This window comes from Macaca fascicularis, chromosome 1 (assembly GCF_037993035.2).
Source record: "Macaca fascicularis isolate 582-1 chromosome 1, T2T-MFA8v1.1".
Classification (NCBI taxonomy): Eukaryota; Metazoa; Chordata; class Mammalia; order Primates; family Cercopithecidae; genus Macaca; species Macaca fascicularis.
Window position 1 is genome coordinate 41260338 of NC_088375.1, and position 23777 is coordinate 41284114.

A 23777-nucleotide genomic window follows, 5' to 3' on the forward strand; every position below is an offset into this window, starting at 1 on the left:
CCATAACTCATTAAGTTTCTCATAAGATTTACTATGTTAACAGAATGCTGGGAATGGGGTGTGGGGGCGGGTGGAGGAGAAGAAGAAGACATTCACACTTAACACCTCTGATGACATCTCTGATAGCAAATAGATACTGTTACAAGACTCTATCCACCCAAGAGCTAAATGGTTAGTCACAGATGGAAAATGCTGTGTGGTCTTGAGTAAGCCTCTCAGTTTTCCCATCTATAAATCTAGAGTAGCAGTGCAGACTTACTTGGCAAGGTTTTTCTCAGGATCAAAGTACCCTAAATCATATAATTAAAATGAACATAAAGTATTTTCCAAATTTGAAGAACCATGGAAATGAGAAAAATAATTACTAAGAGACCCAGTGAGGGGCTATGCTTGAACTGTTGGCCATTCCTTGGGCAGTAGTAATTTCCTGGCAGGAACTGGCCTGGGAGGGCCCTTGACAGATGTTGCAGAGAACTAGTTTAAGAAGGGCTGACTGGCATGTGGTTATTATTTTATCTTTGTAAAGCTACAGTGTGAGGCCTGTGACAGCGGGAGGAGGCCGTGAGGTATTCACTTGACAGCCTGCCATTGTCAACTCTAATGGGAGAGAAACTTCAGTGGCCAGAAGGGCAGCCTCAGATTGTAAGCGATTCATTTTTAGTTCAGCTGCAATAACTCCTGCTGGTGATTTAATCCTGTGACTTAGGAACTCTCCATATGTGCTTGAGTGAATAAAAGAGAGAGTGAGAGAGAGAGTGTGTGTGCACATGTGTGCACACGTGCACACACATTCATGTGAACAATTTCTGTTCACTCACTTGTGATTACCAGTGGGCCACATTCTACTTAGGTTTTGGAGGCTTGGCATTAAGGATGTTTTGCTAGGATGATTTGTTTTTTGGACAAGGAAGCTAACATAGTAAGTCATGTAATTTAGTTTATATCTTCATTGTTGCAGAGTTTGGCTGATAGCAAGGGACAGTCGAGAATGATAGTCTCATACAGACCTTAATCCCAGTTCCTAAAGTAGAATGGAATTGTGGAAATCAAGTTTTCTGGTCTAAAATAAATGTTTTGTGGCTTTCTTGTAAAAGGAATGGGTTGGGAAGTCCCTGTGGAATCTTAATTTTGCCACCACAGATTATTAAAGACCCCAGGTGAGCAAATCAACTGTGAGGAGGTGATTTTTATCGGTTGGCATTGAACAGACCACAGCATAGCTATCACCTGCATGGCCTTCCTTTGCCTTTGATAATCGCGTGTCAGTGGGATGGAGGAATTTTTTTTTTTTTTTTTTTTTTTTTTTTTTTTGAGACAGAGTCTCCCTCTCTTGCCCAGGCTGCAGTGCAGTGGCATGATCTCGGCTAACTGCAACTTCCACCTCCCAGGTTCACGTGGCTCTCCTGCCTCAGCCTCCTAAGTAGCTGAGATCACAGGCACACACCACAATGCCCGGCTAATTTTTGTATTTTTAGTAGAGACGGGGTTTCGCCATGTTGGCCAGGCTAATCTTGAACTCCTGACCTGAGGTGGTCCTTGGCTTCCCGAAGTGCTGGGATTACAGGTGTGAGCCACTGCACCTGGCTGGGATGGAGGATTTTAAAAGGAGCTGTATTGCCTTTTTGAAAAAAATCTAGAAGTACCCCCTGCCCCTCTTTTATAATGACCCCTTTGACTGAAACTTAATCTTAAAAATTCCAGGACAAGGGATAAATTAGTCACTAGAATGTGATTTCCATGTGCTATAAATATTCATATTCTCCCAAAATTCCTTTGTTCAAATCTAATTCTCAGTGTGATGGCATTTGGGAGTGAGGCCTTTTGGAGGTAATTAGTTCATGAGGGCAGAACTCTCATGAATGGGATTAAAGACATTATAAAAGAGGTTCCACAGAGATCCCTCATTCCTTCTACCATGTGAGGTCACAGGGAGAAAGCACTGTCTGTGAATCAGAAGATGGGTTTTCACCAGACACCGAATCTACCAGAGCTTTGATCTTGGAGTTTCCAGCCTCCAGAACTGTGAGAAATCATTTCTGTTGTTTATAAACCATTCAGTTTATAATCTTTTGTTATAGAAGCCCTACTGGACTAAGATGCCATGAATGTAGGGATTTTGCATATTTTATTCACTGCTGTATCCCCAGGCCCTAGATATGATCTGACATATATTTAAGGTGCTTAATAAGTATTTGTTTAATGAATGAACCAATCGAAAAAGGGCTATAACCTCCTATTAGGAGTGATCTCTGGGTATTGGCTCATGCTTGCATTTTGGGATCATCTGCATGGATGTCATAAGTGCTAAAATCTTAAGCCACAAGAAATATGGACTTGTTTCCACCACAGTGATTTTCTGTGAAATCACTACCCAAAGATTTTTCACCCTTTCCAAAAATATTTTTTGAATGAATACATGTCCTGGGTGGGGAAGTTTTCCTCTTATTGGGCAGACATTTATTTTCTTATTTCATTTATTATTTCATGCAGATGTCCCCTGTGATGTTAACTTAACCCTACTACTGGGTGTTTCATTTTTTTACATTTGAATCATACTCAAACCCATGCCAGAGAACAATGCAGTTCAGCTTTCTGATGACTACGTACAGTTTTTGCAAGGTGGTCTATCTTGTCCTTTTTAAAACTGAGGACTGATTTAGTATAAAAGATCATTTAGAGAAACTATTCCATCTATTCTAGCTTTGCCAGCATACACAGAAACACCCAATGCCACACAATCACCGAAATGAGAATCACACACCAGGATTAAGGGAAGATGATGCTTTTGATGAGACATTAGTGAACAAATAGAATTTTAGAATCAGTGATAATCTCTGCCTCATTATGTAATTTAAGCCCCTTGATTTGTACCTGAGGAAACCAAAGCCCTGCTGAGCACGAAGTAAGGATGTGTGAGAACTGGAGTAAAGACTTAGGCCCTCTGACTGACAGTAAATTCCTTCCATAGTACTGTCACAGCATGCCACAGGGAACAAATGTCTTTTTATCTTTTAATAACTATGTATCAAATGCTTAAGGCCAGAAAGAAGAGTATAGATGTTAACAGTTTTGATATTTGCACTCTACTAGCACCTGGCCACCTGAAAGAGCTTAATGGGCTGGCATCGGTGAGTCTTGGAGAGTATGTGAAGACCCGCTGCTCACAGGGTGTGAACTGGGAGTTGGAGGCAGTCTGGTGCAGGTGGAAAGGCATTGAACTGGGGTGGAGTGAGGAAGCTTGGATTCTGATTCTGATCGAGCCATTGCCATGCTACATGTATTTTACCTTGTTTAGTCCTAATTACCATCCCTACCAGGTAGGTATGGGTTATTCTTATTTTAGGAATGAGGAAAACCAGGGCTTAGAAAGGTTAGGAAACTTGTTTAAATTAAGGTCACACAGGCTAATAAGTGGCAGAGCTTCATTTGAACCCCAGCCTATATAATACTACCCAAAAGTTACTGCCCAATTTCCCTCTCTGAGCCTCACTGAAAAGAAAATGTTCAGATGATCTCTGACTTTCCTTCCAGGTCACAAATTCTAGAGTTTGTACATGTGATCTTGTTTTGTTTTGTTTTTTTTTTTTTAGTGATGTTTGGCTTTGAAGATTTAGTCCACCCCTCTGTCGCTGTTGGTGAACTGATTGTTATATAGATTTTCACACATCTGTCTTCCAGGAGAGTGTGCTAAGAGGACCACTGGAGACTGCAGAAGTTTGTTTCTTTTAGGTGTAAGCCTTGTTTCTCAGGATACTATGCTTTTACTAGCATCTTAAATAATTAGGTGACAGAGACTATTAACACTTTATTTTCACATAACACCAAATAACTAAGAATTGCTATTATTTTGCCAATTAGCCCATGCAATCCTTAGCTCATAGATCAAACCATTATCTCCAGATACATATTAGTCTCGATTACCCATAGAAACAGAACCAATTGAGACCTATATCTATATCTATACCTATATCTTTCTATACCTGTATCTTTCTATAACTATAAATGTAGAAAGGGAGGGAGGGAAAGATGGAGAAATAAACTATAAGGAATTGGCTCATGTGGTTATGGAGGCTATGTCCTAGGATCTATAGTTGGCAAGCTGGAGACTCAGGAGAGCTGATGGTGTAGTTCTAGTCCAACTCTGAAGGCCTGAGAACCAGTAGAGCTGATAGTGCAAGTTCTAGTCTGGGGACAGGACCGAAGGCAGAAGACTAATGTTCCAGCTCAAAGACAATGAATGGATTGGATGAGGCTCACCCACACTGGGGTGGGCAATCTGCTTTACTCAGTCTGCCAATTCAAGTGTTAATCTTATCTAGAAACACTCCCACAGACATACCCAGAACGATGTTAAACCAACTATCTGGATACCACATAGCCTAGCCAGGTTGACAAATAAATTAACTATTACAATATACTAGAACTATTATGTTTCTACACTTCAAGAGGTGTTGAAGTGACTCAGTCGATCTAAGGGGAAAAAGGTGATATGCTATTAAAAATATAAACACAGAAAAAAACTCTGTTTTAGTTAGGGTAAGCTAACTGTTATAACAAATAAACACCAAAATCTATACTGGCTTAATCATAAAAGAAGTTCATTTCTTGCTTGTTACAAAGTACTGATCAAGTTACCAGGTCAGCAGAGTCCCTGCTAAAAGAGGCCTCTTCCATCTCTAATATGTAGCTTCTGAAGTCAGCCCAAATGTTGTCTTCATCTTAACCAGCTGAGAGGAGAAAAGAGCGTGGAGAAGTGCCACATGAGAGGATTTTATGAGCTAGACCAGAAATGGCCCAAGTCTTTTCTGTCACATTCTTTTGCATGGAACTCAGTCACATGGCTGCACCTAACTGTTCAGGGGCGGCTGGGAAACGTAGTCCCTGGCTGGGCAGCCCATATCCCAGCATGTCTCTAAATTTTCAGAGAATAGCTAGCTGTCCACTATACCCTGTACGAAAAATCAGATCTGAGTTCTGGAATTGGCTTTCTTATTAACTGGTTGGTGATCTTTTCTTATCTGTAAAATGTAAAAGCTGGTTGATATCCCAAATGGCTTCGTGCTCTAGAATTCTATGGCTCTGTTTTGTTCTTTAAAAGAAAATGTTCCATGTGAAGACAGCTAGTTCTTTGCCTGGATGCAGTGAAAGTCCTGGTTCATGCAGCAAACTTTGTCTCATGTAGGACTTAATACTGGCAAATCAGGGAACCAAGTCTGGGGGCTCTTTTGAGCCTGTACTGGATAAGTTATTATTCATTGGGCATAGTAAGCATTGATTCATGGGTGGTGGTTCACTGTGTTTGTAGGGGTCTTCTAAGTGGTGTGTGTCCCTGGCTCACATGAAGATTTTCCAGAGGGTTAGGTGTTACAGCCAGCATTTTTAGAGGATGTTATCTTTAATTTTTATATGTACCTACTCCTAAACTGATCAAAGAACATCTACAATGAAAGAGTTTTGTTAGTTTTTCTTTCCCACCTCCCCATTCACAATTGCGCTTCTCTACCTTTATAAACAAAAGTCTACTGCTTACTCAGCCTGCGTCTTACATAGTTCATTGTTCCAAGTGTAGAAACCTCTAGGGCACCAAAGTGATTTTTAAAAAATATGTGTCATTTATATTCAAGATATTAAACATACTTTCTCCATCTGGCACATTAAAGAGTGTATTTACAATAAAAGTTTTGCTTTTTATGTTTAGTAATAATTTGTGAAAAGTATATGTAGTTATGTTGTTTTGATCAATTATGTACCACTTATAATTGAGAATACAGCTCAGTAAAACATTATTTAACGTATAGCCTTATAGTGACAGAAACTTAAAAATTTTTTAATTTATATTTGATACTTTAAAATTTAAAACTATTTTGCCCTAAGAGAAAATTCTATAGCAAAGGCGAAACAGAAATACAATTTCAAGAAGCTAAAGGAATGACTGTGTACTCGGGTGATGACTGAGATAGATTTCGCCCTTGTGGCGGATAAACCAGTGGAGGAGACATAAACAAGTAAATTAGCAAAAGTGCAAGATACTTTTAGATCATGATAAATGCTATGAAGAAGGTAAGCAGGAGGGTGGTCAAAGAAAGCCTCTCAGAGGAAGTGGCATTTGGTATGAGCACAGAAGAGGTCTTCTCTCCTCTTGAGCAAATACCTCTTCTCAGGTTGGGGCATGGATATGGTGGAAGGGAAGCGAGCTTATTTCTGTTAAAGAGAGCTTGTTCATGGCTGGGCGCGGTGGCTCACGCCTGTAATTCCAGCACTTTGGGAGGCCGAGACAGGTGGATCACAAGGCCAGGAGATGAAGACCATCCTGGCTAATACGGTGAAACCCTGTCTCTACTAAAAATACAAAAAATTAGTCGGGCGTGATGGTGGGTGCCTGTGGTCCCAGCTACTCGGGAGGCTGAGGCAGGAGAATTGCTTGAACCTGGGAGGTGAAGGTTGCAGTGAGCCAAGATAGCGCCACTCTACTCCATCCTGGGTGACAGAGGGAGAGTCGGTCTCAAAAGAAAAAAAAGAGAAGCTTGTTTATGTGTATTTTAAATGGATGCTGATGGACCTCAAATTGCTGTAGTATTTATATTCCCACTGGATACATCTAAAGGAATGATGTAAGTTTATGATATTTAAAATATTTCAATAGTTCCATACACTATAAATTATATAATTTGCAAATATTTAAACTTATAATGAAAATTTTTCATATCAACCTAAAATGTATACGTGGTAATTAGTTTATTAAAATGGTTTTGGGGGTACATGAGCAAAGGACTTTCAAAACCACTGACATAGTAGCTTAGAATACGGGCTTTGAGTTTAGGCTGCTTAAGTTGGAATCCTGGATCCACTACTGGTTGTGTGATGAAGGGTCAGTTCTGTGAGCAACAGCATCTGAATCTGTAAAACAGTACTGTAATCCCAGCACTTTGGGAGTCTGAGGCGGGTGGATCACAAGGTCAGTAGTTCAAGACCAGCCTGACCAACATTGTGAAACCCCGTCTCTACTAAAAATAAAAAAAACTACCCGGGCATGATGGCACATGCCTGTAATCCCAGCTACACCGGAGGCTGAGGCAGGAGAATTGTTTGAACCCAGGAGGCGGAGGTTGCAGTAAGCCGAGATCTTATCATTTCACTCCAGCCTGGGCAACAGAGTAAGACTCTGTCTCAAACGAAACGAAACAAAACAAAACAAAAAACAAAAACAAACAAAAAAAGCACCTAAGAAGGAGGAAATTTGAGGTTTAAATGAGATAATGCATGTAAAGTGCTAATCTCACAATAAGGGCTGAACAATGTTTTCTATATTAGCAACATTATAACTTTGCTCTCAACTGTATAGTGCTGATTGAACTCTATTATCTTTCATATGGTTGCAGAGCAGGCTGAAAGGTAAATTGTGAAATCCAGCCCTTTGCTGAACTGGAGTAGCACTTAGGGGCAAACTACAGTATTCATTTCATTCCTTCCTACTTGCCTTATGTGTTATTGATTGACATTCATTCATTCATTGATAGTCCAAGTTGAGTATATTTTGAAACACTTGCTGAGCAGGCCTGCACCTTGACTACGGTGTGGTCTCTTCTGTTCCTTGTAGTTCATTGAAGTCATTCCAAGGAAATTACAGATTTTCCTTCTCTCCCTGTGCCCATGTATTTCTAGAGTGTAGGGAGATGCAATCTAGAGAAGAGTACTTGGTTTCTCCCTGAGGACAAGCTGATGGCACTGGCTGTGTCTCCTGATGTCCTTGCTGAGGCTTCCTTCTTTGTTCTGCCAAGGCCTTAAGGCCTTTGTGTGACATAACTGGGGATTACTAGGAAGATGTAAATATTTGCAAAGTGTGTTCTGTAGAATGTTAAAAAAAATAGAAAAAAAATTAAAGGCCAGGTGCAGTGGCTCACGCCTGCAATCCCAGCACTTTGGGAGGCCGAGGCAGGTGGATCAACTGAGGTTAGGAGTTCGAGACCAGCCTGGCCAACATGGTGAAACCCCATCCCTATAAAAATACAAAAATTAACTGGGCATGGTGGCGCATGCTTGTAATTGCAGCTACTCAGGGGGCTGAGGCAGGAGAATTGCTTGAACCCTGGAGTCAGAGGTTGCAGTGAGCCAAGATTGTGCCACTGCACTTCAGCCTGGGCAACAGAGGGAGACTCTGTCTCAAAAAAAAAAAAAAAAAAGAAAGAAAAAAGAATTGCACAGGAAAGGGAACCTTGAGAGCAAGTTAACATGGTCTGGTGGGGTGAAAAGAAGAGAAGCTGAATGAAGGTGGCATTAGAAGGAGAGAGGATTTAAAATTATTGAGGGAGGTATGATTAAAGAAACTGGAAGATGAAGGGAAAGGATGATAGAAAAATTAGCCTTAAAAAAATAGAGTCTGCCAAAAGCAAAAGGAAGGATTCACTAAGATATATAGCAGAAGGAAAATTATGAAATGAAGTAAAGGAAAAATACAGCTGATGAATCACCAGGGAGTTATAGCAAGGCCTTAAAAATCATTAATGGAAAGTTTAATGCCAGAATATTAGAGTAAAAAGATAGCTTGGAAGTACAGTTTGTCTGTGCCTGGCTCCTAAAAAACACCACAGAACAGCCAATCCTTTGCCTCTGGCGCCCACACGGCACATGTGCCCTGAAGTGAAACCTTTCATACCATCCCTAAACTCCCCAACAATCTTCAAGATGTGCAAACCAAAAATGAAATATATAAAAAACATAATACATGATAACCAAGTAATGTTTATCCTAGGAACACAAGGTTGCTTAATATTAAAAAATTAATGAATGTAGTTCATCTTATTGTCATAATGGGACAAAAACCATATCATAATTTCAATAAATGCAGAAAAACCATTTGATAAAATTAACATCCATTACATATTATCATATTATACTGTGGTAATCTTCCAGTAAACTAAGAATAGAAGGGAACCTCCTCAGTCTGATAAAAGGCTGATGATGGCACATTTCTATGACTATACTAAAAACTACCAAATTTTACACTTTAAGTGTTTGAATTTTATGGTATGTGAATTATTAAACTTTTTTTTTTAAAGAACTGTTGGTAACTTAGTGTTAAACCTGAATGCTTTTGCCTTAAGATCAAAAAGACAAGGATGGTCACCCTCTCCACTTTTCAACATTTTATTGAAGACTCTTGCCAGGGCAGCAAGACAAGGAAGAAAAATAAGAGGCATATAGGCTAGAGAGCTACAAGTAAAACTATCTTTATTCACAGATGACATGATCAAGCATGCAGCAAATCTTCATGAATCTATCACAAACTAGTAGAACTAATAAGTGATTTTAGCAAGATTTCAGGATGCAAAGTTAATTGTATTTCTATATATTAGCAATAAACAAATGGAAATGGAAATTTAAAAAAAGACAATATTATTTGCAATAACATCTCAAAGCATGAAATACATGAGTATGATGATGAATTTTGTGTATTAGCTTGACTGGGCTATAGGGTACCCAGGTATCTGGTTAAACATTACTTTTGGGTATGTCTATGAAAGTATTTCCAGATGAGATGAACATCTGAATGGGTAGACTGAGTAAAACAGGTTGCCTTCTCCGGTGTGTATGGGTCTCATCTAATCCAATTCATTGGAAGCCTGAATAGAACAAAAAGCAGGGAAAGGGAGAATTTCCTCTCTCTGTCTGTTTTCAAGCTGGGACACTGGTCTCCTGCAGTCAGACTGGAACTTATACCATTGGCTCCTAGGTCTTTGGACTTGAACTGGAATGTATATCATCAGTTTTACTGATTCTCAAGCCTTTAGACTTGGATTAGAATTTACACTGTTGGTTCTTCTGGTTCTTAGGTGTAAGGACTTGGACTGGAAGTTCACCATCAGCTCTCCTGCGTTTCCAGCTTGCAGATGGCAGATGGTGTGACTTCTCAGCCTCCATAATTACATTAGCCAATTCCATATATATAGCCAATTTATACACATATATAGTTGATTCTGCTCCTCTGGAGAACCCTGACTACTCCAAAGGGGTTAAATTAAATAAAATATATGTTAAAACCCCTACCCTGAAAACTGGAAACATCTCTATGTGAAATTTAAGAATATCTAAGTGAATTGATTTATGATGTTTGTAGATTGGAAGACCTGAAATTGTTTGTGATTTCAGTTCCCCAAATTGATTTATAGATTTGATGACATTCCAGTAAAAATCCAAACGGAACCACAATGAGATACCATCTCACACCAGTTAGAATGGCGATCATTAAAAAGTCAGGAAACAACAGGTGCTGGAGAGGATGTGGAGAAATAGGAACACTTTTACACTGTTGGTGGGATTGTAAACTAGTTCAACCATTATGGAAAACAGTATGGCGATTCCTCAAGGATCTAGAACTAGATGTACCATATGACCCAGCCATCCCATTACTGGGTATATACCCAAAGGATTATAAATTATGCTGCTATAAAGACCCATGCACTCGTATGTTTATTGCGGCACTATTCACAATAGCAAAGACTTGGAATCAACCCAAATGTCCATCAGTGACAGATTGGATTAAGAAAATGTGGCACATATACACCATGGAATACTATGCAGCCATCAAAAAGGATGAGTTTGTGTCCTTTGTAGGGACATGGATGCAGCTGGAAACCATCATTCTTAGCAATCTATCACAAGAACAGAAAACCAAACACCGCATGTTCTCACTCATAGGTGGGAACTGAACAATGAGATCACTTGGACTCAGGAAGGGGAACATCACACACAGGGGCCTGTCATGGGGAGGGGGGAGGGGGGAGGGGGGAGGGGTTGCATTGGGAGTTATAACTGATGTAAATGACAAGTTGATGGGTGCAGCACACCAACATGGCACAAGTATACATATGTAACAAACCTGCACGTTATGCACATGTACCCTACAACTTAAAGTATAATAATAATAAATAAATTAAAAAAAATAATAAAAATAAAAATTGGTTGGAATAAAAAAAAAAATAGAAATTTTCAAGCTGTTTCTAAAACCTAAATGCTTAGAATAGCCAAAACAATTTTGAAAAAGAACAAAGTTAGAAGACTTAAACTTACTGGCTTTAACACTTACTGTAAAGATACAGCAATCAAGTTGGTGTGTTATTGGCATAGTTTTGACACATAGATCAATGAAACACAATCGAGAACCCAGAAATAGACCAGCATGTGCATGGCCAATTGATTTCTAACAAAGATGCCAAAGTAATTCAATATGGAAAGGATTATCTTTTCAACAAATTGTCTCGAACAACTTGTTATCTACATTTAAATAAATTAACATCAACCCTTACTTTATGGTATACAACTGGATTATAATCTTAAGTGTAAATGTTAAAACTATAAAACTTCTGGAAGAAACTTTATAACCTTCAAGTAGGAAAAGATTTCTTAAATAGGACACAAAAAAGCATAAACATAAAAAATATAAAAAATTTATAAATTGGACTACATCAAAATTTAAAACCCCTGTTTATAAGAAAATGCAAATGCAAAGGCAGACCTGAGATGGAGAAAATATATGTGTGTGTGTGTGTGCATACTATTTTATTAGGACTGATATCTAGAATATATAAAGAACTTTTTGAACTCACTGATAGAACCAATTATAAAGTCAATAAAATGGACACATTTGAACAAACTTTACCAAAGAAGATACACAGAGAGCCAATATATCCATGACTAGATGCTCAATATCATTCATCATTAGGGAAATGAAAATTGCAACCACAATGTGGTATCACTACACATCTGTTAGAACATTAGAGTGGGTAAAATTAAAAGGACCCCAAATACTAACTGTTGATGAGGATATGAAACCACTGAGATTTTCCTGCATACACCGCTGATGGGAATATAAAATTGTACCACCACTTTGGAAAACAGTTTTGGCAGTTTCTTATAAAGTTAAACATACACTTACCATATGATTCAGCAATTCTACTCTTAGGTGTTTATCCAAGAGAAATGAAAGCATGTGTCCACAAAAAGAATCGTACACAAGAGTTATTTCACTTTATTTAAAGTAACACAAACTGGAAACAACACAAATGTCCATCAGCAGGTAAATGTATAAATAAAATGTTTAACAATGGAGTACTACTTAGCACTAAAAAGGAATAAACTATTTGAATATGTACCAACATAGATGAGTCTCAAGATAAATGTGGTAAGTGAAAGAAATCAGACTGAATAAAATGTAGATATTGTATGATATTCAATATAAACCTCTAGAAAGAAAAACTTAACATATATTTATAGAAAGCAGGTTCATGGTTGCCCAGGGCCAGTGATAGGGTGAAATCGGCTGGGAAGGGGCTTAAGAGAATGACCTTTTGAAATAATGGAAATGTTCTAATCTTGACTTTAGCAGTGGTAACATGGATGTGTACTATTTGTCAAAAGTCATAGAATATACCCTTAACATGAGATATGTAAATTATCCCTCATTAAAATTGTGCTTGTATGTAGTAGTTGCTGTTTTTGAGGGGCAAGGTCTTGAAGTCAGTAAAGAGAAACATTATAAAGTTGTTGACAATTTCTCCATAGTATGAAGCCTGTTCCATATTGGGCACTGTGTCAGGCGTTCCTGTGACTCTTGGCTGTGATACAAAGCAACTTCCCCCTTAAAAACTGGCTAAGACCAAGAGCCAAGGTTCCCTCCTAGAAGTCCCAAGCTGGACCTAGAGGAAGGTGCTAACACAGTCTGTTTCGGCCACAGGTCTCTTTCAGAGGACCACAAAACTCACTGCCTTCCCTCTCTGAGATAATGGAGTGAGTGTGTTAGGTTGGCTCAGTGGCTCAGACTAAAGCATCAGGGACTCCTATGTTTAAAATTGATGTCACTGCTAATGTACTGCTTGAATGTATCTAAGCCCCTGTCTTTCTATTTCAATTTCCTCTGTGGTTGCGTGAAACCAACTATGACAGTCTATTATACATGGAAGGCTAGTGTTGGCAGATTTTAATTTGTAGAGTACAGAACATAATTTTGACTAATTGGTCCAGTAGGAACTAGAGTAGAATCTAAACAACTCTGGAGGTCTGTGGCAAAGAAACAGGGAAAGAGGGAGAGATTTAATCAACCTTCACCCAGGCAGGCTGTTGACAGATTTCTAGGCTGACTTAATTAATGTACTTATTTCTCAGGTAAGACGTCAAAACTATTTGGATCTAATTTCACTATACTTCATCCTGTTAATGATATTATTCTTTCAAAGTAACAAGCCTTAAATTCCTTTTAAGGACACACAAAAGAGTAAAACACACTATCTTTTTGTCCCGTCTGAAGTGGAGAAATGGAGTGGGTGCATAGAAGTTGTAACTCTGAGTCCACTTAAGTTTTGCTAGTGTGTAAGTCATTTTTCAGTACACAATGAAGTTAACAATTAATATCTTTGTGGTATCCAGAAACAATGTCAACCAAAATTGGAGCAATGAACTTGAGAACTGAATTCATTTGAGCTATAAATCATAAACCCATCAATCTCTAGAGCAGAAGCAAAAGTGAAGTCATTGAATATTATAATAGATTCCATATGTTGTTTTAAAGAAGGCTTAAAAATAACGACTTACGGGTTACCATATTTCTGTGGCAAAAATTTACATATGTGAATAAGAAGTGAAATAACTGACTGTCCAATTTTTGCTTCTGTTTTCTGCCGCTTCTTTTTAATAGTGTTCATTTATTTAGCTCTTGAAGGGCAGGGCAGAGGAAGTGTGATAGGCACTAGAGAATGTGGAGGAGCTGACAAAACAGAATATGAAGGGAGGTAGAAGAAACTGACTCTCAGCTTTGGTAGAAAAGGTAGCACAGATAAGGAAGCACAAATTTCAGATAACCCTCTTGGCCTTTCCCTGATACCTTATTGCGGAGAGTTCGTGTTTCTCCTTAAGCATTAAAGTTAGAAAGCCAAATAGTAAGATGGCCACAATTCTGTGAAAATTTTGAAAGGCCATGACAAAATGAAAATGAAAGCTTTGTTCTGAGTCAGACAGATCTGTTTTCAAATTTGGACCCTGCTCTGTGACCTTGGGCAATTCACTTAATTTCTCTGAGCTTCAGTTTCATCTGGATGGGGAATTAATACTTACCTCAAAGAGCACTTGTTGTAATACACTTGTGTATTTCTCTCTTCTAACACCTATCCTATCATTTTGAAGTATAATCTGTCATTTTGAAATGTATCTCTTTCTTCTCATATGATTGTAGACTTCCCAGGAATTGAGATGAAGAACTCTCAGCTCAAGGGCCGATTAGTGGAGAACACAGATTTACTTATCTTTATTTTGCCCTGCCCCGTACACACTTGGCACAATAATTAGGCGATAGCTATGTAAAATGTAAAACGTTAGGGACTTCTTCCCTCCTGTGACAGCATGGTGCTTGGTGAGATTTAACCAAACTACACGGCATGCCCCTGCAAATTTGCCATCTTGTTATATGGCCCATTGACCCTCCAGCTAGAAAGTCAGGAATGCTAAATCTTATATTTGCATGATTGCTATTGCACTAAGGTGTCAGAACGCAAGACACAATCTTAGTTCAGTTTACACTTTGGTTTATTGGAAATAGCAAGGTCAATCTGTGGCAATGAAAAAAATGGAAAGTCCTGTAAAAGTTTAAGGAGGGAAGAATAAAAGGAAGAGAAAAGAAACTGTAATCCAGTTGGAATGAAATGGCAACACAGAATGAAATGATCCTCTTTCCCCCCAAGACAGATGTTGGCATGGATTTCATATGGACTCTGAAACTAAAGCCGACACCCAACTGAGTGCTCAAGCCCTACATTCCATCCACCCCTCATTTGTTAGTATCGAAATTGAGGCACTTCACAAACTTGGCTATTGAATACTGTATGTGTGTGGAAAAGGGCCAGATAAAATGGGCCAATTAGAACACAGCCACATCTGTCAAAACTCTAACCCTTAACCTTAGTGAAAATATAATCTAGGATCAAACACAGAAGCCCTGCAGATGTACACAAGTCATTTAATGCAGCCCTTGGAAAGACTGTGATGAACGGCTGGTGCTATTGTGAAGACCTGATGAGAAAGCCAGGCTTGGTTTTGCTAGGAATATTTGCAATTTTAAAGAAAAAAATAGGTTCTAACTGAGTAACTATTGAATGTATCCCAGTAATGTCCTTCCCATAGGCTGAGTTGAAAATACTCTGACTCTGTTGCTATGCGAAGCAGTTTCCAAACATGTTTTGAAAACTTGTTTGAAATTTGAGAGTAGAATTTGGTTTTCAAAGGCTTCATTTAGGCTTAAAACCTTTTGGTTCACTCTAAAATAATGCGAGGGTTTCATCTTTAATGGACTATCGAGGGTAAATTCAACAGCTGCTTCTCCTCTGATACATATTTATGAATGCAGGATGCATTCTCTATGGTACAGTACACCCTCACAGAGCTCTGAGTAAGAGGAAAAAAATATGGAAACAATTTTTTTTAATGTTGGAGTATCCTTACAGGGTTTGCTAAAGGACAAATGGGTCTCTCATTAAAAATAGGGATTGTATCTTCTCTAGTATACATGGATCGTGACCAACACAACAGTTTTTACTGAATTTACTGATAAAAATGTCACTATATTATGTCAAGCTCAAGTCTTTGGGAGGGTTTTTTAGGATTCTGTAAGATATGGCTTTGACTTTGTATTTGCTTTTGGGCACCAGGTCATCAGGGAAAAGTCACAAGATCTATGCAAAAGGCAGTGTCAGGAAGCAGCATCTCTAGTGGTTTTCCCTTGGTTTCATTGTCCCTGTGTTCATGTGTTCATCTGGGTTATTGAGTCTTTGATCCCACATGTGAAAGGTTCACCATGTTGAGCCAGTAGTATAACTCCCTCTAACCAAGGCACATAGCTTCCGCCGTCTCCCCGCTGGATGAGTATTGGACCAATTCCTTTGTCCTTAGCACCACTTACAAGGATTTATTCCCATTCCAGAGGATTTATTCCCATTCAGAGAAGAAACAGCATAGTTAGATGGGAATAAAATTGCTGCTCTGTATGTAAAGCTTCTTGCACCTAATCTAGCAACCTGGTGTTTTGGTCTTCAGCACTAACTAGATCATTATTATGTGACACTAATCAAAGAGTCTTCTGTAATGGGATAAGGTGTTATCTGATCAAATGAAGGAGGATGACATTTGGCAGTATACGGTATATGTGAAAATCATGGTGTCCTTGCTACTTAGAGACTGTGAGAGGGGATAAGGATTGGCTCAGAGCCAGCTCACTCTACATGCTCTCCCAGAAGTGTTTTCTTGAAAGAGTTTTTCCCCATTGGGACCTTCCATTTTCCTGTGGCTTAGTAAAGTGACTGTAATTAAATAGATTCAACTTCTGTTTATGGTGAAGTAAAAGATTGAGAACAGATTGCTCTTTAACCTGAAATGTGGAAGGGCTAGTCTATTTGGAAGCTAGTTAAAATGATTTTGTGTATTAACTGGTAAACTCAACAGATTTTTTTTTCCCCTGAATATAACATTTCTAGATCTTCGCATTCCTCCCATGAGAAGTCCACTTCTGAATCCTTTCGAGAGTTCAGATTCCTAGGAGCTCAGATTTTTGAACATCTGCATGATGTTATTTTGTACGTGGAACACTGACTGTTAAAGGATAGCAGTGGAGTGGAGTGGTGAGGGCACAGCTCTGGGTCAGGATAACCGGATAGAAACCCTAGGGCTTATTCCATAATCTCTCTTGATTTGAGCTTCTGAGGATAAACTGAGGCTTGTGACATGCTAGCCCAGTACCTGGTGTAGTGAATATTGAATGAACTGTGGGGGAGGGGGTCGTGTTGTCAATGTTGCTGCTGTTATTGTTGAGACCTAAAGGATTGCTATGACCTAAATCAGCTTAATTTCCTTCAACTTGATAAAAATTAGCCTGTGGCTATTGAACTGGATGATGCTCTCCTAATGGTTTTTGCATTTTGCCTTTATTCACCCAGTTAAAGCTGGTGTTTACAGAATTGTGAAACATTTGAGCCTGGGACAGTCATGTGATTTACAGTTTTGTCTCGTTTCATGCTTTCCAGCAACATAATTACTGAACTTTTTATCATAATAAAAATATAGGCCATAAAAAAGGCAGTCCCCTGGAATTCCCTCTATCTCTCTTAGAACGCTAAAGGGTATTTTTTGTGATCTCAGTTCTGTTCTTTTTAGGTATCCTCTCCCTCCCCCACGTCTGTCTTTGCAGATTTGTGACCAGACGGCTGCACTGAATGGAGACCAGGAAGGGAGCCCAACTGTTTTCCTTGTGTTGGCTCTCTGTGCCGAGCAGGGATTGTTGAGCAAAGCAGGGATTGCTGAGCAGCTTTTCTCCAGGGAGGGTCACAGGGTAGTACAAACCCACTCTGGATTTTTCTTTTTTATTATTATTAAAAACTTTTGCCAAATACTATCAGTAAGGAGGAGAAAGTATGCGGTGTGAAGACCAGTTGGACGAGTCTTTTAAAATATCAACTGGAATAAAGCAGGAATGCCTTGCACTTCTTTAATTTTCTACATTTAACAGGAGACAGTTGCTCCCAGAGTCACTTCAGTATTGTGCAGACAGTATTGTGCAACCTTGCTCAGCATTCAGGGAGACACTATATAATTAAAATTCCTTTGAAAATGGTTGCCCAATGATTGACATTTATTCCAAAATACTTATCATGTTGAATGCTGAATTCCTTCTTCCAGTAAATTTTCTTTAATAAAAAAGTAAAAATCTATTTTTTAAAAGGGTGATGGAGTTTTGTAAAACTTTGAAGCAGTGTAACAAACATGTGTCTAATCTTGCTCTTAAAGAGCTGGCAGGCTAGCAGGGGAGACCAGAGTAAGTTATGGAAAGCAAAGAAAGCAATACTCAGGATATAACTGAGTTGCCTTATATAGATAGACCTGAAATGCTGCTAAGATTCCAAAGAGGAAGAGATAATAGGAATCTGTTGCTCTCTTACCTCCTAGTACATTGACTTATACCTCTAGTTCAAACACAAGCAACGTTTAGTATTACTACGAAATAATCTGATGGGCTTCCTTTCTCAGGGCAGTAGGAATCTGTCTCTCTGCTGTGGCTTTCTGGAGTCCTTCCCTTCTGATGTCTGTCTGTGCCCCAGTTTCCATTTTCATATGGTAATCTTCGATTCTGGATAGCTGGTTCTCTCTGTGTTCTCAGAAGAAATAGACTAGTGAGATCACTATAATGCCCCCTCCACAATTAGGAGGTTGTATCTTGAGACCTTCTTGGATCCCGCAATTTGTAGATATCACAATAGCAATCATGGTTAGAGAAGTCTACCATCAAACCAGGAGTTAGATGCTAAGGATGAGTGAGCGTGTCCAAATACCAGCTTTAAAAAGCCTTGGCACACTTACAATTGACTACATGTCAGAGAGTTTTGGGTTATCTCTGAATAGTCAAAGCCCTGATATTGTACACATGAATGTAAAGGGGCTATTTTAACATCATGCTGTTTGTTTGACTTTTGAGTAATGAATGCATAATATGGGACTAAGTACAATATGTGAGTGAAACACCGAAATCACCTTTCACTGTTTTGTTTAGTGGTTTGGAGCCTTCAGTTCTTCTGGAAAAACAATTCAATGCACATTAGTTTCGCTTTCTACATTTGAGGGAGGTGAATGCTTTATTTTTATAACTGTAAGAGGGCTCAGCAGTCTTGTAGCCTATTCATATTGAAGATGAGGACACTGAGGCTAAGAAAGGTGAAATAGCTCGCTTAATGGTTACACAGAGAATTAACTGTAGCTTCATGATTTTAACTCAGGTCTTGTGACTAGAATTTCAGTGCACTTTACATTATGCAGTTCTGAGTAAAACTAAAATGCAAAGACTGCTCTTGATAGCCTTCTAGGTGGAAGAGTTGAAGACAGTAGGAGATAAAGATAAACAAACCTATCTTATCTGGACAGAACCTCAGCTCATTAGGAAGAGGAATGAGGAAGAGAGAATGTAGGAGGAAAGAAATGCTAGAAAGACAAATAATCATGGCAAGGGACTGGAACAGGGTAAATGCCAGACATTTTCAAGATTAGAAGAAATCTGAGTTGAGTTTGAAAAACTGAAAGATTTCTTCAGGTGAAGCAAAAGGGAAGTAAGCAGAAATGTTATTATTATCACATATAATGGAGTCTGCAAAGGAAGAAGAAAAGCATGACCCTAATAGATAAAGATAAGAAGCACCAAATCATTTCAGTAAGTTTCTGAATTTTAAACACTTTATTTTCCTTCCAAACATATTTAAAGAGGAGGGAGAGGAGAAAAAAGATAATGATTTATGAGGGATGTCTCATATGCTATTTATTATAAGAAGGAAAGTAAAATTCAATAAATTACAAATTGATTTATCAAACAAAGTTCAGGATGGAGGTTAATAAAATAAATACAGACTTGAGTGGAGTTGTGTCCTAGCACTTTCTTTTAAAGCCATGTTTCAAAAAAAGGGCATCCATGGAAGTGATGGATAATTTTTATCTGATAGCAAGAACAGACACTAGTAATGGCAAATTATTGTGTTCTTAGATTGTCATTTTAATACTTAGTTTTCAAGATTAGCCTCTGAGAAGCCGCTCATTTAGTTTTGGTGCATAATGATCACTTAGGATATGAAGCCATCAGCTGCGCCCTTTGTTATGACCGTGGAAAATGTTATGACCTCCAGTCGATGATTATTTTGGAAGGAATAGAAGAAATAAGTTATGATTACATATTATAGATAGTATAAGCATAGTGTTAGTAAATATTTTAGAAAGAAGACTAGGCACAGTGACTCATGCCTGTAATCTTAGCACTTTGGGGAGATTGAGGCAGGAGGATCACTTGAGCCCGGGTGAGAACAGCCTGGGCAACATAGTGAGATTCTGTCTCTACAAAAAAAAAAAAAAAAAAAAAAATCTTTCCATGGCTTTCTCTGTCAAGCAAGCACATGTTTCTTCCATCCCACCACACTTGTCTTCCCTGTTTTAATTTTATTTCTGTGCTTCATAAGGTAGAGGCAGTGTACAATCACAATCCTTTTACAATTACAAAAAAATTCCCAAGCAATTTTCTTTTTTAATTTTTGAGAAAAATTTTGCTTTTATGTTCTCTGATCAGATTTACCTTTCTATACATACAGGTTCCTTTTTTCACCCCTCTCCCAACTTAAGGCTGATTTTACTGTCTAGTGGTTTAAACAAAATTCTGTTTTGGGCAGCAGGTGTTTTAAATTAAAAATTATTCAAAATTGATTTCCAAAAGAGTCCATAAGGCTTATGATATTTTAGACCAATTCTTAACTAGAATAGAAAGTTTTGCTTTTTAGGTTTCCAGTGATTTCATATTATCTGATGATTCTGTTGAAGGGCCCATATTAATGGTATTGCCTGGAGGTTATCTTGTAACCCTTGACTATGTGTTTTAAGAAAGAAGGCAGGCCGGGTGCGGTGGCTCACGCCTGTAATTCCAGCACTTTGGGAGGCCGAGGCGGGCAGATCACCTCAGGTCAGGAGTTCCAGACCAGCCTGGCCAACGTGGCAAAATCCTATCTCTACTAAAAAATACAAAAATTAGCTGGAGGTGGTGGCAGATGCCTGTAATCCCAGCTACTTGGGAGGCTGAGGCATGAGAATCACTTGAACCCTGGAGGCAGAGGTTGCAGTGGGCTGAGATCATACCACTGCATTCCAGCCTGGGTGACAGAGGAAGACTCCGTCTCAAAAAAAAAAAAAAGAAAGAAGTCAGTAGTTCAACTGTAATATGCACCATATATCAGAGGTAGTGGAAAGTCTACATATGCCTCCTATTTTAATTTTAACAAATAAATGATGACTCTGTAACATAGACTTCTAGCTCCTAAAATGAGCTAGAAGGGAATAGGTAGGAAACCTATAATGCATGAATTGTTTAAAGACAGTATGGAGGCTGGGTGAGGTGGCTCATGCCTGTAATCCCAGCACTGTGGGAGGCTGAGGCAGGTGGATAATTTGAGGCCGAGAGTTCGAGACCAGCCTAGCCAGCATGGTAAAATCTCATCTCTATTAAAAATACAAAAATCAGCTGGGCGTGGTGGCAGGCGTCTGTAATCCCAGTTACTCGGGAAGCTGAGGCAGGAGAATCGCATGAACCCGGGAGTCAGAGGTTGCAGTGAGCCGAGATTGCACCACTGCACTCCAGCCTGGGTGATAGCACAAGACCCTGTCTCAAATAAAAAAAAGAAAAGAATAAAGAAAGTATGGAATAAAATGTTAGATTTGAAGAGGAAAAGACAGGTTGGCAGCAGGACTGGCTATATTATTTGTGGGGCTCAGTGCAAAATGAAAATAGAAGGCCCCTTGTTCAAAAATTAAGAATTTTAAGGTAGCAACAGCAAAGCATTAAACAAAGCATGAAGCTCTTCTGAGCATGGGGCTCTGTGTGACTTCGTAGGTCACACACTCATAGAGCTCACCCTGGTCAGAAGTTGAGATGTCAGTAAAAAGGAAAAGGAATGATCCATTCCCTGTGATGTTTTCTTACCTCTATGCTGTCCTTACCTATGTACTCATCAGATGTGACCATATCTCAAGGGGGCACCATTGTGCCAGTGAGCTGAGACACAGACACTCTGGCTCTAGTCTATGGAGGAAGGGGCATGAGAAGGAGGTTGCATTCTGCCAGTGATGGGAGAGTAGGATGGAGCTGAAGGCTTTCTGAACTGATCTAGGAGAGACAGCATGAACTTGGGAACTCTGCAACTTTCTAGCAGTGTAGTAAAGTTATTTAACCTCTCTGAATCTCATTTTTTCATTGTTGTAAAATGGTGACATCTACCTCTCAGGTTTATTGTGTGGATTACAGATAATGTGGAAAACGCCTAGCACAGTGGCTGGTATGCAGTGGAAGCTCAAGATATATTCTACATATGGTCATTTTAATAAGTGCAGAGATACACTGAGGATAAATGAAAAAGACTTCCAGTCTTAGATAGGGTGGAGGATCTCAGAATGCTTGAAGAGCCTTGTAAGAACTGGCTGCCTCTCTTGAGTCCCTCCTTAGTTCCTGAGTGCTTTGGAATGGTTTAAAACTCACAATAACATCTTCTTCCCAAACAGGGTGAGGAGCAATCTGTGGGAAGTCAGTGCACAGTCGAGTTCAGTCTTCAACACTGAAAATTTGCCAACTTTCACCCACACTGCGGAGATGAGAAAGCAGCTGTGGGCAGACAGTAGAGTAAGCTGTGGGGTCTCTGGAACACGTTACACTTACAGATGTTCCATTGTTCCCATGGGATTTCATACTTTGTCTATTTTATCCAGTTTTGTTTCCATAATATACGAAGGAGACAGCCAAAACCATTTTATGTAGTTTTCCTACTTTATTTTGATTTATTTGTTGTTGTTTACAGTATTTCTCCAATAACAACAATGGAATTTCCTTTCCTACTAATCTGGCCTGTTTCCATTTTGCCTGTTTATTTTAATTTCCTTTTTTTGGACTGAAATCTCTACATGATTCTGCTTTGTTTATTTCCTTGTATGTGTGTGTCAGCATCATTTATTAGTGTGTCCACTCAGAGGCACTTTGTTCATTAATTATGTAGGTTTTGTTTCCTGGTTCCTAGTGGGAGGGTATTAAGTGTTCTGTGTTTCTAAGTACTTCACAATGGTTTTGGTTATCAGTTTCTTCATCATTGCTCTCTGCAAGCAGATGGGCTTACTCTCCATGGCTTAGATGGAGCATGGGAAGCCCCAGAGCAGAGAAGTAACTCCTCTGCAGATGATGATTTTCTTAAATCCACTGACCTGTCACTCCTGTCACTCATATAGGTTTCAATTTCCACTTACTTTTATTTGGGTAGTGGGTTATGTCAGCCTAACACCTGGGTTTTGCAGACATAATTCCTTGAAGACATTTCCATGAAAACCAGCCTGTTGTTAACTAATGAGCAATTCTATCTTGCATTATATGCTGCTTGGGAGTGTGCGATGAATGTTAGACTTATCCCTTTTTTATGAAAAACTTATAGCCCACTAAGTCAATAAAAAAGTTAAAAGGAAGAGGTAACCTAACTTTTACATCTTTTACTTGAATATATAAGATCTGCTGCCTCCTTTTCAATGGATTGTCATGATTTACTAAATGTTGAATTAATGATTCATAAAACATTTATTTAGTACTTACTCTGTGTATGATACTATCTCTAGTCTCAAGATGCTTATAAGACTAGAAGGGGGAAATAGAATTGAAAGCAAATAAATATAATAAGGTGTTACAGGTGACATGATAGAAGTTTGTCTGGAGTACATAGCGTAACAAAGGAGGGAAGCCTGTATTCTCTTGGGGTGGGGATTGGAGAGAAGGTGTCACAAACAAAGGCTATAGGCACTAGATGTATCTGGGGTCCATAGATACTTTCAAATGGCTGAAACAGTAGCTGAGGAGGTAGCAGTGCATGCATGAGGTGGGAGAAGGGAGGTGGAGGAAGCCAGACGTAAAGATCCTTGGATGCTGCATGAAGGAATTTGGGTTTCATTCTTTAGGAAAAGTTTTTAGGTAGATGGAACATCAGTAACAGTTTTGCTTTTTAGAATTACACCAAGAATAGACTCAAAGGGACTTGAATGGAGGCAAGGAGACTCTTATGATAGTATGGGACTGAGCCAGGCAAGATATGATGAGATTCTGAACAAGCCAGTGGCCAATGGAAAGATGTCAAAGAGGTAGACCTTGTAAGATTGGCATCAATTTTTAAATAATATCTTACAGTAACTGTTAGTGAAACCAA

General features: G+C 38.9%; 1 protein-coding gene across 2 annotated transcripts in view; it reads left to right on the forward strand.

Moving 5' to 3' along the window:
• RGL1 (ral guanine nucleotide dissociation stimulator like 1) overlaps positions 1 to 23777 on the forward strand; it is a 290242-nt gene that overhangs the window by 77294 nt on the left and 189171 nt on the right. The window lies entirely within an intron of this gene.